The sequence below is a fragment of the Martes martes genome (assembly GCF_963455335.1).
Source record: "Martes martes genome assembly, chromosome: 11".
Classification (NCBI taxonomy): domain Eukaryota; kingdom Metazoa; phylum Chordata; class Mammalia; order Carnivora; family Mustelidae; genus Martes; species Martes martes.
The window spans coordinates 28,246,925-28,262,118 of NC_137899.1; the positions used below are offsets into that span (position 1 = coordinate 28,246,925).

The following is a 15,194-nucleotide window of genomic DNA, read 5'->3' on the forward strand; positions in this document are numbered from 1 at the left end:
GACAATACATAAATTATAATGACCATAATTATATAGAAACATAACTAAGTCTTGAGAGATTTTAGAATTACATATTTAACTCTTTTATTTTATGAAGAACCTAAATGGGAAATGACATGGAGGACAGAGATAGGTAAAATTAGAATATAGCATCATAGGAATCAAAGGACAAGGGCATTTCAAAAAGTATGGAACGTTACTAAATGTTCTAAATGTTAAAGAGGTATTATATGAGACAAGGGCCAAAATATGGTATTGTACTTAACAATAAAGAAGATGGCTATGTATGGTGCCATATCTTGGTGAAGTGATCTGTCAACATTCATACTGACCTTTATTTAAGAATAAACAGAAGATGCAGACGTGGAAAAAGTATAGAGAATTCTTTAAAGATTTGACCTCTTACAGAAGTGAGACATTCTATAAAAGGTCAGGAGGAAGACAGTACAAGAAGGATGTTGGTCAAAGTGAATTTTGTCTAAGGTAAGAAAGGCTCAATAGACTACTTAGTAGAAGTGAACCAGCAAAGAAGAAGATAAAATATAGGGATAAGGGTATAAACAGCGCAGCAAGATCTCTGAAAGAGGGAAAAAAATAGAACTCAGAACAAAGTTGAAGGGAATGGAAGTAGATGAAAGAAAGCAGGCATCTTTTGTGACAAGAGAACAGAAAAAAGGGGTAAATCACAAAGAACCACTGTCTAGGTAACAGCAGAAGGAAATTCCTGCCTGATTGCTTATATTTTTCCTCAAACATGTAGAGTTGAGTTCATTTGAAAAGAGAAAAGATTTAAGGTGAACAGGAAATTTGAGATGAGATTGGAGAAAATTTTAAATAGCCAACTTGGCAAATAAAAGAGTGATCTAACTAGAGAAATTGTGAACGATTCCCAGAAAGTATAAAGGGCCAAATAAAATTTAGAGTTAACATACTGGTTCATGTGATTTTCCCTAACATTCCTCATCAACCCAGAGATAGCAGAAAGTAACTGTTGGATTTATCTCATACTAGTTTTCCCAGGGAAAAGTTATAGAAGTATAACCAGACAAGTTACCTGAGCATATTGTCAAGAATGGTTTGAAAAATGGACCATAATGCTAGATAGAGAAGTAAAGAGAAGAAGTGAGTGATAGAAAGAAATTAATTTAGTGGAGTTGTGGACTTGATGATGCTGACCAAACAGCATAATGGAGACAAGAATAAAAGAGCTGAAAAAAGCATAGGAAGAGATGAAGAGTGTAGAAACGGAATTGTTCTGGGTGCTGTTTATGTTTTGGCTGCAGCCATGGGGGTGTGTGGATGGAAGCAGATTTTAAACATACAGGGATTTAGGTATAGGAATTTACAGTAGGGAAGGTCAATGGATTGAGCGTGTGGGATGTTGGATAGGCCATAACGTGAATATTGGCAAACAAACAAACACCTCAGAGATGGTAGCAAGCCTTGAAATAGGGAGGAACACGGTGAGTGAGTGATGCATTCAAGTGCCCGGGGCTTGAGAGGGAGTGATTAGTATATTTGGTAAAGAGCCAAATATCCTGAGCTCCAAAAGAGCAAGGGATTTTCCAAGGAGGATCAGAGTAATGGTCGGGGATCAGTTTGGGAAGTGAGAAGAATGCTGACTTCCCACTTCCTGACCCAGAGATATGAGATGTGTGGGTGAGTGATTAACATCAGCTTGAGGCATGCTGTGGTTGTCTCATGAGGACAACAAATTTCAGTTAAAGAAAGAGATAGAGAAATGCCACAAAAGAAGTTGACAAAGTAAGAGAGGGGTGTGTGTGTGTGTGTGTGTGTGTGTGTGTGTGTGTATTTATGTATTTGTCACATACCAGGGATTTCACAAACCATAATTGAAAGGTGTGAGAATGCAGAAAGAATGTGAATTTAGGTTAGGGGAAAGGAAGCATGGAGTAGAATGGGGATGAGAATAGAGAAGAGGAAAAATTCATATTTGCAGGAGCTTTCATCTTAGGCAATTACTAAGGATAACAGGGAAATGAGAAACAGGGATTTTAAGTGGGCACACATTCTTCATATAATTAGATTCAGATATTGTCATATTATTAAGGAAGTGGTGCACAGAGGGATTCAAGCCCAGGTCTGTGATCACACTCCCACCAGAAGTACAGTAAGAAAAAAATAAAAAAATAAAAAAGGCTTAGGTTCAAATAGCAGGTGATTGGGGAGCCTGAGAAGGTGGTCATTATTGCAGTCTCTACAAGGAATCAGAAATTGTCCCACCAAAGGAAGTCTTCCAGTATCTTGACCCTCACCAGGAGAAAACAAAGAGTTTAGGAATGTTCGGATGTTATTTGGAATTTGGAGGTTTAGAGTACAGTCCTAGTAACAGGAAGGGCAGCCGTTGAGCCAACAAAGCTTAGAAAGATGTCTGTGGAAAGGTGCTGGGCTTCTCAGAGTAGGGGACTGTGCTGAGCCTCAAGCAAGCATTCAAGTCAAGTGTCATTGGGCAGCAAGTAAGACAAAAAAAAAAAAAAAAAAAAACCCTGTCTCTTCTTCCTTTTGAAACTACTTTCTTAAATTTATAAAAATCATGTCGGGCAATATTTTAACATTTCCTGAGCATACTGTGCAAGTACTTGTGTGCACATTATGATACCTCTCTAAAATGTAGATAACCACTATGTTATCTTCGGGCTCAGTTTAAAATTAACATCTAGTTAATTGTGTGTTACTCAAGAAATCATAACCTGAGTAAAAAGCACCCTGGTAAGAAAATCTATGGTTCCTATTTCAGAGGCATCCAGAAACACATAATTTGTATTTGCAGTTGTCCCTGGCTGGATTGATTGTAAACACAAAGGTTTTTTTGAATTTTGATTTTAACTGAGAAACGCTTTATCTTTGAACCTATTAAGGACCTACTGTGCAAACCACCTGACTAGGCACAGGTACTGTGGGGAGTTCAGAGCACAGAACATATGATCTGCCTTAACCAACTAATTGATTAGTTCATCCTTTTTTGGAAAAAATTCAACTCAGTTGGCCATATTTTTTTAAAAAATTATTTTTCTTGAAATCAGTACAAAAATATGTATTTTGGACCATCTTTCCTATTATTCAGAGGACTTTTTTTTTTCTCTGAAAATAATCGGGTGACTCTCATGCCAAACTGACAAACACAGTATTTATTTTTTCAGGAAACATTCGTGGCAACATTAGGCTATCAGGAATGTGGGGCAGGGTAGTAATGGGAAGCCCCTTTGGAAATTATATGTTTACATAATTATCTGCAGCCAGTTTTAACCAAGAAATCTAGTATAACATTTAGGTTAATTAAATATGTCTGAAGTCTGAATCTTAAAGGTCATAAGTATAAAATACATAAAAATATAAATGCTAAAATTTACTTACGTACATTGATGATAAAATCCTTCATTTTACCTAGAAAGTTGTAGACATCTGCTTTTCCAGCTACATCCTTATCATAAGCTCAAATTAGTTGTGTCCCAGGAAGCATATTTTCAGGCAAATTAACTGGATTAATTAACATCTGAAATTTCTGCTGCAGTATGTGAAAACACTGCAGAAATAACATAGAGAGTTTTAAGTAAAACCAAGTTAAAATATAAAAATAATTTTATCTATAAGTTATATATAATTTATGAATATAAATGATATAAAATATATAGATATATAATGAAATTTATATTATATATTCATAAATTTTGTAATAATTTATATATAAATATAAAATATATAATAAAATTATAAATATAAAAATAATTTGTGGCTATCCCTATAAATTACATTGATAAGTAAAATTGTGACTTTGAAAAAAGTTCAAAAATTGAGTCAATTTTTTTTCTTAATTCTCAATATTGTTTTTCTGTGTTGTGCTCTGCAGAACAAACTTGAAAGAAAAAAATAAGTTGTCATCCTGCCTTTACTACACCTTTATTTCATTCTCTCATTAATAACTGCTATAGAGAATGTTAAAAGCCAGTTTCATTAACTTCTCACTTTCGTTTATTGATCATTTTGTCAAATCATTTTGCATATTCATATGAAGTTTTTCATGTAAGAACTTGTATTATAATTTAAAATGCTAGTTGAAAAAATTAATGAAACATCATTTTCCATTAATTAAATTATTATTATTATTGTTATCATATTTATTTTAAATAGAAAGAACAGAACTCTGAAGTTGTGACTTACTGCAAATTGCACTATGGTGCACCTCCAAAGTGAAAAGCACACATAGGCTTATCTTGTAATGCATTCCCAGAGTCTGCAGTCTAATTAAAAGGCTATATAAAGAATGTGAAACTAGCCAATACTAAAAAACAGTCCTAACTTAATCAATATTTCAAATAATAGAGAAAGATTTTTATATAGCAAATTACTCTAAGAGGACCCTGAAGGAAGAAAAAAATATGAAAAGTAGAGTCCTTTTTGAAATAATTTAGGATTAAGTGCTGAGTTTTTTTCTTTATTCACATATGCGTGCACGCACATGCACACATGAAGAGACTGAGGATGAGAGAATAAAAGACAATAATACTCAGTAAAAGGATCTCAGCTGGCATTAAATTCCTTAACTAAGAAAACTTAGCTTTCTTAAAAGCTAAAAAAAGCCCAAAACTTAAACAAACCTTGAAATGTTCATATCTAGAGCATCTTCCCAATTCCCCTAGGAATGCGTATTAACAAATGCAAAGCTTTGGCTATTTATACAAATGTAGTCCTTACTCGGATTAAACCAACAGGTCAATAAATTGTTACTCGACATTGTAAAAAGCCAACTCTTGTATTCTGTTTCATTGAATGATTATGCACATAGGTCATATTTCAGCTTCCATGTCTGTTTCCCATATGCATTTGGTAAGGAGATTATCAGCAAAGCAAGGATCATTATATAATATCAATTTAAATTATAAATATTTAGAGTTAATGTGGGGTATCCTATGGAGAATATTTGGCAAGCAGTCCAGGTAATTTGCTCTTTAGTCCTTATTTATCTAATAGAAGCTTCTCTGTAATATGATAAAGAGTTATTTCTAACGTGAGTCCACAGTTGCAAACCCCAAGATGATTCAGTCAACATATATTTTTGAGTGTCTCTAGCTGTAGACTCACTACTCTTGATGACTGAGGAGATACAAAGCTAAGAAAAATTCTTATGTAGTTTCTAACAACGAGAAAAAATAATGGATGGATAAAAACAATTATAGTGTAGCAAAGTGCCTTAGAAGTTTCAGTAAAAGAATGTGAAAGTTTAGGAGAAAGAAGAGACACTTCCCAAAACGGAAAGAGAGACCTTTAAGTAGAAGGTAGCTTCTATAAAATGAGGCTTTATAAGCACCAAAGTCTTTTGATTACAGAATCTTATCAGTTAAAATGGTTCTCAGTGGGTTATCTCCCAATATACATACAGCTATAATTTTAAAAATTATTCATATGTAATATGGTGTAATATATTTTATGCTTATAAAATATAAACAAAAATTAGAATAAATTTAAAAGAACAATATAAGGATGGAAAATATTCTGTCACATTATGTTATGCATACTCTACTATAATTATCATAAATATTACAATGCAAAATGACATAAGTACATTATAGTAAAGTTTTTAAATGTCTTTTTCTCTTTAAAATATTATAAATGGTGTTCCATAGTGCTTATTATTTAATAATATTTCATAATGAGATGAATAACCAGCTGAAGATAAACAATATCTCTTTAAAAACTCATTTTATTTTTTAAAGATTTATTTATTTATTGGAGGGGGGAGGGGCAGAGGCAGAGAGAGAATCTTAAGCAGATTCCTTGATGAGCATGGAGCCAGACAGATGTGGGGCTCAATCTTACCACCCTGAGATCATGACCTAAGAGGAAAACAAGAGTCAGTGCTTTACCTGCTGAGCCACCTAGGTGCCCCAAAACTTTTTTTTTTAATTAGTCATATAAGAAGCATTTTGTAAATTAGTCTCTTAACAATTATATTTTGTATTAAGTTATTTAAATAGAGTATATTATTTAAGAATACAGTAAGAACAAATAAATATGTTTCATTATTGTTAATAATCCAATTTTGCATTGTGTGTATAATATGTTCATAGCCGGGGACAAAGTTCACTTTATGTCCACCCTTGTTTTGTTGTTAAAGATGGAAAAGAACCTAAAGATTCCTCACAAATATGTGTAGATCTAAATAAAAGAAGGGTGTCATTTTGTACTTAAAAATCACAAACTCATTTTCAGTTTTACTGACCAATACTGCAAAGCACTGAGTATTGATAGCTATCAGTATCCCTAATTCTTGATATAAGTCAGATTTTATTTCAAACTGATTGGAAGGTATTACATTTTTAATCAGTTAGTTTAAAATCTACTGAGACTCTTCATGTGGAAGATTTTTAAACTGATTAGAAAATTCTATTTCCCGGTACAAGTGGGCTGACATAAAATTTTTGTAGGTGACACACTTGCAATGTTTTGAATCATACAATGACAAAAACATTTTGAAATCCATTTCTCCATGAAGTGAATTTTTTTCAGTAAGCAGTTGCTTTCTTATTCATCGTTGAATGCCACGTTAATCTTTAAAGGACTGATACACTACTTCCATGAAGCACTTGCATATTATGCAAATAGTAAATAAATTTGGAAGACTTGTGCTTTAGGGAAAATATATATAACTCATCCTTAAATTTGACAGTTCTTTAAGTAAACTGTATGCTATTTAATAACAAGTAAATATGTATGGTAAAAATATTTTTATTATCACTGCCTACCATTTTTACAAAACGTCATGATGCTTAAAGATCAGTTTCCTCATCCCAACCCGAGTAGCCACTTTGATAATTACTTTCCACCTGTTGCTTAAACTTTTCCATGTTTAGGGCCCCTGGATGGCACAGTCGGTTAAGTAGCTGCCTTCAGCTCAGGTCATGATGCCAGGGTCCTGGGATCTAACCCCACCTCAGGCTCCCTGCTCAACGGGGAATCTGCTTCTCCTTCTCCCTCTGACCCTCCTCCCTGCTGTGTTCTGTCTCAAATAAATAAATAAAATCTTAAAAAAAAAAAACAACTTTTCCACTTTGATGCAATCCTTTGTCTATGAATAATACAAATGGATGTATTTCACACGATTCTATTTCTATGAACTAATTCTTGAATCCTTTGTTTACTTTTAATAGAAAACAGCCGTTTTCTCAGATAGTATCCTTAGATTTTTTTCCCCATTAATTTTCTTTTCCTTAGAGTAATCTTTTTTTTTTTTTAATGAGAGCCCTTTTTTCTTTAGAGAACTTTCCCTTTAGTGGTTCAAGAAGAGTAGTTCTTCAGATTTTCATTAACAAAATAGAATCTCTCAAATCTATCAGCTAAGGCATGTTTAAGACCTGCACTTTCATCCAACTCTGGATGAGTTAATGAGTTAATGAGTTAATGAGTTACTGGATTATTAATCCTTAAAGTGTTTCCTAAAATCTCTAACATTTCTCTGTATCTTCCCAAATAATAATTGTTGTTTCACATAAGCTCTTTTAGCCATTTTTCTACTGTATGAAAAACAATTAGCATAATCAAACGTGGATTTTGACTTTTGCTATTATACGCTTATAACTAAGTTGGTAAAATTTTGTCAGGTTCCAACTGTCCCCCTAAAAATATTGCATCATTTTAACCTCATATTATAGGTACAGAATTCTAACACTTTACTATGATGTCTTCAAGCCACCATGAGCTAATATCTCCAAGAGAAATATGTAGTTTAGTTGAAATTCATTATTAAGAGTACATGTAAAACCATACTACAACTATTTTTTCTGAGTGATATTGAATATTTTGGCTGACATGTTGGCAGATCAATTTTTAGCCCCTTATACTAGCAGCAGACATGCATGTCCAATGTCATTTCTTGCCATCACCCCCCATTTTTTTCATCATTCTTGTCTCATTGAATTTAAATTTCTCTTCTATTTAGTGAAGAGAGATTTAGTTTAAACAAGACGATATAAAACATAAATCCACTTCAACCGTATTTACAAGTGCAAATGATTACAATGTGTCAGCCATTAACAAACAAGGGGGAAGGCCCTTGTCTGTACAGTGGAATTCCTACTCTGGCCTCCATGTGGCACATGACTGACCCAGTAAGAATGCCATTGCCTACATGGATGTTAAGGCTTATTTTCTTTTTTGTTTGTTTGTTTGTTTTAGAGAGGAACATTAATTGATTGATTGATTGATTGATTGATTTTAGAGAAGGAGAGAGAAAGAACACATGAGCAGGGAGAGGGACAGGGAGAGAAAGAATCTTAACCGGGTTCCACGCCCAGCGAGGAGCCTGACATGGGGCTTAATCTCAGGACCCTGAGATCATAACCTGAGCCAAAATCAAAACTCAGAACTCAGATGCTTAACAAACTGAGCAACCCAGGCTCTTTTGTATTTTGGATTTAAAAAACATAAGAAATGTAATAGAATTTTTGATATTTCCTTTCACCAGTACAGTAGGTTATTTTCCACATTCCCTCATGTGTGAGAATCAACATTTTGGAGAATGTTACCTTAACTTGCTTAATTTATATGACATATTCCACCAGTAAATATTTGCTCATTTATTCATTGATTTATACATTCATGTAATAAAGGGAAGAAGAAAGGGGAACATGAGGCATAAGTGGAGAGAGAACCATAAGCAAAGATAGCAGAGTGGAACACAGTGGGGAAAAGGTTTTTTAATGAAATATACAGCAGTTTCTCATTATGCACTTTTAAGTAAGGCTGTGACATGACTACAAACGCATCTTAGAAAGTTCCATATGAAGGGAAATGAAGAATTGACTTGCAAGATAAGAACGTGGAAGGTAGAAAAGACTTAGAAAAGACTTCTATATCTATAGAAGACTATAGAAAAGACTTCTATATCTTTCTATGTGATAAGTAATGAATACCTAAAATATGATGTCCAGGATATAGAAAGATATGTATACTTCATACTTATGGTATAATCTCTGGTATGAGGAATATGTATTTATATTATAAATAATCATACATATGACAAAGATAAGGTAGTCCTCTTTTGCACAGTATTACAGGACTGTAAAAATGCCTGTGCCAGCTAAAATTATGCAAATCAGTCTGAAGAATCAAAAAGATAATCAGGAAAAAATACTGTTGTTCCAGGACTTCAAAAATTTTTGTCAAAATATTAAAAATTCTCTTGGTATAGGCTAGAGATGGATAGGGTATTAAAAATAATAAGCTAGTACTTATTTGATACACTGTAATTTAAATAAGAATTATTTTTTAATCTTTGTTAAAAATACTGAGGAGTTTGAACAGTGCTTGCTTGTCATCGTATAATTTAAGATACAGAACAAAGATCTTTTCTGTGCTTTGGCAAATTGTCCTATTCCTTTCGAGGTTGGATCAGCTTCCCATGTTTTATTTTTAGCACTTTCAATGTCATGAAATGTTTTGCGATTTTCTTTAATGTGAAGTTTTTTGACAATGTCACTACCTCTGGGACCTCCTTATCTTCTTTGGTACAACTACCTTCTTAACTTATTTTGATATGTTTTCTTCACTGAGTTCCTCTGGCTGGTATCTAGAGTTTCTCTAATGGCAACGGGGTCCACCATTCCCACAAACAGCTATTTCTTGTATTAATTTCATTTATGTATTCCCATAATCAGCTATTTCTTATGTTAATTTCGTTTCTGTTTGATTGGGATCCTGCAACATTTTTTGCACAGTGTGGTAAATGTTTCTGCTATATTGTATACCATATTATTTACTATTCATTCCTTTGGGTGCTCTCATGATTTCAAATGCATGCTTTATGTCATACTTCATCCAAAGATCAACTAAAGAAATTACATGATCTCCAGTTGTGTCACTAGTCTGTCTGAAAATTCATCTAAACTTACAGGTTTTACAAGTATAAATAATCCCCTTTATCTATTGACTGGAAAAATGAAGTTTTATATAGTGGTAAAAAGAAAATTTTCACATTTTCTCTCATGACTCTAAGAGAATTAATATGATGTGGAGCATTATCTTGATTAGAGTAGTTTAAAAGTTAAATTATTTTATCAACAGTGTCTTTCTATTGCTGAAAACAATGGTATATAGAATTCAAACAGTTAAAATGCTAGAGAAATACTTTGAAGCATATCATTCTTTTTTAAAAAGATTTTTTTAAATTTATTTATGGAGAGAGCTCCGCACACATGCATGCATGAGCAGGAGGAAAGGGAAAAAGAGAATCTCAAGGAGACTCCATGCTGAGTGCAGAGACCCGTGTTAGGCTTGATCTTACAACCGTGAGATCATGACCTGAGCTGAAATCAAGAGTTGGATGCTTAACCAACTGAGCCACCCAGGTGCCCCAAAGCCCATCATTCTTTAACTGTGGCATCAAAATCGACCAAGAAGTGAGAGTTTTCTATACTTTGATTAAAAATCAAGACATGCAGACTTATTAATTATGTAATGAAATCGACAAATTTCTATATGGCTCTAGCCATAGAATCAAACTTGGCCTAAATTATCCATGTCAAGTTCTAAACAATGTCTGCCTTTCAAGTCTGCCATGGGATTTCAGAAATGTAAGGTAAAGATGGTAGTTGGTTCAACTTCCCCAAATATCCTCTAGCACAGTTTCCTTCTGAGTGAGATGCTAAGAGACATTTCTTCTGGGTTTCTTGCATTTCTGTAGATATTTTGAACTTAGTACCTAACCACCTTTGTTCTATACTATCTTCAAGGATTCCTTTTTTTTTCCACCTAAGATTTATTTATTCATTTATTATTTAGAACATGAGTGGGGGAGGGGAGATGGGAGAGGGAAAGAGAGAATCTCAAGCAGACTCACACTGAGCATGGAGCCCAAAGTGGGGCTTGATCCCAGGACCCTGAGTTGAAATCAAGAATCCAACGCTCAGCCAACTAAGCCAGGCTTCCCTTCAAATATTTCTATACCAAAAAAAAAAAAAAAAAAGTTTTGAGAGGTAGTGATAATGTCTCTCTAGAACTAGGGGCTTGTTTGTTTACTATCTGATGTAATTTAGACAAAGTCTTTCCCCAAGGCAAAGATTAAGCAAATTTAATGACCTCTAGGAAAGAGTGGAATCCACTAAACTCAAAGATCCTCTTTAATAACCCAACCTATTGCATGTGCAGCCATTGTATGTCCCTCTTTGAATCACTCTTTTGTGGTATAGAATTAAGGAACGGGTGTGAATGCTGACACTCTGGCTTTTGTAATTCCTTTGAGTAATAATATTCTTTGTCTCTAACCCAAGAGTCTTGTATCTTCTACTAGCAACCATGAAACTGTGGGAAGCTAACCTCTTTCAACTTGCAAGTAGGACAAAATCTTAAACCCTTGACCAGTTCTTGCCATGGGAAATCTCATCTTCCTAGTCACTAAAGCAGATCTCAGTGAATAAACTACAACATATTCACAATATTTCAGATGTATGCTGTGCTTTAATGACAATATATTAGAGACAACTATGTGCCAAATTTTCAGGGAAATAGTATAGCAAAGCACTTGTAACCTGAAGTACCTGATTCTACTAAGAGCCGTTTCATCTATGAATCTTTTTTAACCTTCCTAGACATCATTTACCTCATTTATTATATGTGGAAAGTTATAGTAAAGACCTCAGAGCTGTTACGAAGAGTGTATGAGGTAATGCATAAAAGGAATGAGCACAGTACAGGATATACGAGAAGCACTCAACAAATATTTTATATTGCTTTAGAGTACTTAGGATACCTCATTAAAAAACTCAAAGTCTAGAATGGAATCTTGTAGAGCCTCATATTGTACACCCCATGGGATGGTGATTTGAATATTTTCGGAAGTAACCTATCCTTTTCTGAGTTCTGTTCTACATCAACACTAGCAGTAAGATTCCTATGTAATGTTATAAAGCTTCCCCTGAAGAATTAAAGCATCTTTATTCATGTATCTATGGGGATCTCTTATGAACAGCTGGTAACTGTAGAAGGTTGCCTGAATGGTGCAATTCATCCTCCATACCACCATCAAATAGCTCTAATTTAAAAACCTGATTATGTCAGTTTTCTATTAAAACATTCCTCTTACAAAAGAGAATCCAAACAGCATAGCATGCAGCATTTCACATTTTGCTCAATTCTCTTTTTCCCCTCTTAAGTACCACACATCCAGTAATATCATATTCTTTTTCATATTCTCTTCAATACTTCCGTGTTTATGGATATGATTCTGTGCCCAGCAATGCCTGTCTCTCATTTCTTACTTGTGAAATCTTACTCATTCTTCAGGAACCAAATCAAATATCACTTCCTCAGTGAAGCCATTTATGACTTTCCCGGATAGTTTGTCACTCATTCTACTATCATCCAAAAGAGTTCTGTACACACTCTATTATGCTTATAATATGGAATGTAAAGATCTACTTACATGAATGTTTCCTTGTTGTCTAACTCATGTTTGTGTTTCTAGTACTCAGACAATAAAAAAAAAATTTATCTGCTTGATCTTTGAATGAATGAGTGAACAAATGACTCTGTATCTACCGTGATATTATGGATCAAATTCTATCATAAGAAGGTACTTCCTTTGAGTCTTAAGGATATATATTCTCAAAGAATCTTATATTAAAATCCAAAACTATCTGGCCTGCACATCTTGACAAAGACACTGCTGCCACTCTCCCTTTGAATTGACCATTCTGTCTGCCTGGAATATTCCTCCCCTGGATGTTCACATGTCTTTAATGATTTTGCTCAATTATCTCTTTAATGATTTTGCTCAATTATCATTTTCTAAAGATTTTATTTATTTATTTGATGGACAGAGACATTAAGAGAGGGAACACAAGCAATGGGAGTGGGAAAGGAAGAAGCAGGCTGCCTGCTAAGCAGGGAGTCCCAGGACCCTGGGATCATGACCTGAGTGAAGACAGACAGTTAACAACTGAGCCACCCAGGCGCCCCTCAATTATCATTTTCTTATTGAGGTTTGCCTATACCATCTGACTCAAATAACAATTCATCATTTTCCCCCCATTATACTCCTCATCTTTTAATATAGTATGCATTATTTAACCTATATCTATTGTCAATTTCCATTCACTGAAATGTAAACTCTATTAGATATACAATTTATATACATACATAAACTTATATACAATATATACGTATATACCACTTATATACTTATATGTTATATACAAAATATACATCTCTGTATATATGTATGTATATTTTCCTTTTCTTCAAGGAGATATCTCTAGTAACTAGAAGAATACCTGGCTCAATGATTATTTGAAATAATTACTAGAAGAGACAAACTATGGCAAGGATTTTCACATGAAATTCTTCCAGAATTTAGCATCCTATAAAAACTAATTCAGACAAAAGTGCAAGACCTTGATTTATGACATTGAAATGGATTTTGGTGTACAGATTTCATAGTTCCTCCCAGGAAAGGAAGGAAGGAAGGAAGGAAGGAAGGAAGGAAGGAAGGAAGATGATAGATTTATATGTTTATATCATGTGTCTTTCCCTCTCTCAGTGATTATGTTAGTCAGATCCTTGTAGAATATAGTTTAATGTATGAAATAACTCTAGTTTTAGGTTTTTAAAAAAAAATCTTTGGAAGTCAGAAATTAAGATAAGCAACAGAAGGGCATGTTGAAAACAGTCAATTAATTCGTGTATTCTGGCTAAGTAGAGAAGAACAGAGGGGAGAGGAGGAAGGAAATAAGAGGACTGGTTTTGTTTGTTACTCATCCTGTGAGTCACTGATTGCGTGTCTGAGAAATACAGACCTTTCATGAGTAACTCAAGTTCTTTTGAACCAAAGGCTTAAGTAACCCCTGGAGGAAATGAGAGTTTATAATTGGTTTCTGAATTACTATTTAATCTTATAATGAACAAACCTATTTGTATATGAATCCCCTCAAAGAAGATATCAAGCTAACAGATAGATGTGTTTAAAAAGTAATAATCTGTTTTTCTTGATTTATATGTTTATTTAGGACTACACTATTTTAGGAGGACTAAAAGATCATTCAGGTGTTAGCTTATTATTTAGTTGGTTGAGGGGGGATTCATTACCTTTATTCTAAAATCTCCTAAAATCTTTAAAAAGCCTAAATTTTTAAAAAAATCTATAAATTTACCTCTGATAGAAAAGGTAAACAGTTAAAAGCACTCTGTTTTTTGCTTTGTTTTTTTCCTCAATAGAGTGTTTAGGTTGACATATGAAGAATATTTTTTCCTTTCTGCCTTTATAAAATGTTCTTTTGAAAATTTTATTGTTTATGCAGTTTTGAGAAGTAGTCAGTCCTTGAATTCTTAAAATTATCAATCAGTATACAGTTGTGTATGGCCCAGTCAATCTGTCACAAAATGAAAATTGGAAACAATTTTGCTGAAGTTTAACTAGACAGCCCTGAAGAGTCAAAGTTAATTATGCTAGTCCTTCAACTTCCTTAGGTTGTGATAACCAAAAAATTAATACATGTAAATATATGAACCGAACATATGAATGCTATCTTGATTAATTTGATGTCATACAAAGAGGTGATGAATCTAATAGAAGAATATAAAGCAATGGGGTATTCTCTGGAGCCAGAATTATTTCAGCATTCCCTTTGCATGTAAGAAAACCAAGATCTTGGGTGGATATATTGGACATTTCACTCCATTCTTGGAGAATTCAATTCATATACATGGTTTGATGGGAGAGAAAAGTGCAAGGCTGCTTAACACTTAATAGCTCTGTTATTTATTGCTTCTACAAACTCCTCATTTTTCCTTTCTTTAAAATAAAGAGAAACACCCCCCCCAGGTTTTAAAAATAATTATGACATTTCTTGGCTCCTAGAGCTATTAATCACATTCAACTTCATTACCTTTCTCTGTATGTTGAGTGAAAACTGCGTCTTTATCTTCCACTTCATCATTCTGCATTTGTTTTCTGGAACTACATTAAACAAGCCTTATTACAATTCTTTATATTGCTTCATGAATTTGAAAAGCAATGTCATTGTTTTCCTTAATTATCCAATTGTCCTGTTCTCTGGGTTAAACATCACTAAACATGTAATTCTTTTTTAGGTTTACAATTTCAGTTGTTCTTCAAAATATGTTTTTTTTTTTTTTTCAAAAGGACATCTGTGAATTTCTGAAATGCAGTGCCTGAAGTAGTTTAG

The 15,194-nt window shown here is 33.6% G+C and overlaps 1 pseudogene across 1 annotated transcript in view; it reads right to left on the minus strand.

Annotated features, from left to right (window-relative positions):
- The window catches only part of LOC308352437 (cadherin-related family member 3-like), a 149,483-nt pseudogene extending 134,538 nt beyond the window's left edge, over nucleotides 1-14,945 (minus strand). Inside the window, exons 1-2 of the transcript in view lie at nucleotides 14,895-14,945; nucleotides 3,376-3,544 (exon numbers count right to left, since the gene is read on the minus strand). The product of the transcript in view is annotated as a cadherin-related family member 3-like (transcript). The remainder of the gene's footprint in view (nucleotides 1-3,375; nucleotides 3,545-14,894) is intronic.
- Nucleotides 14,946-15,194: the final 249 nt, after the last annotated feature.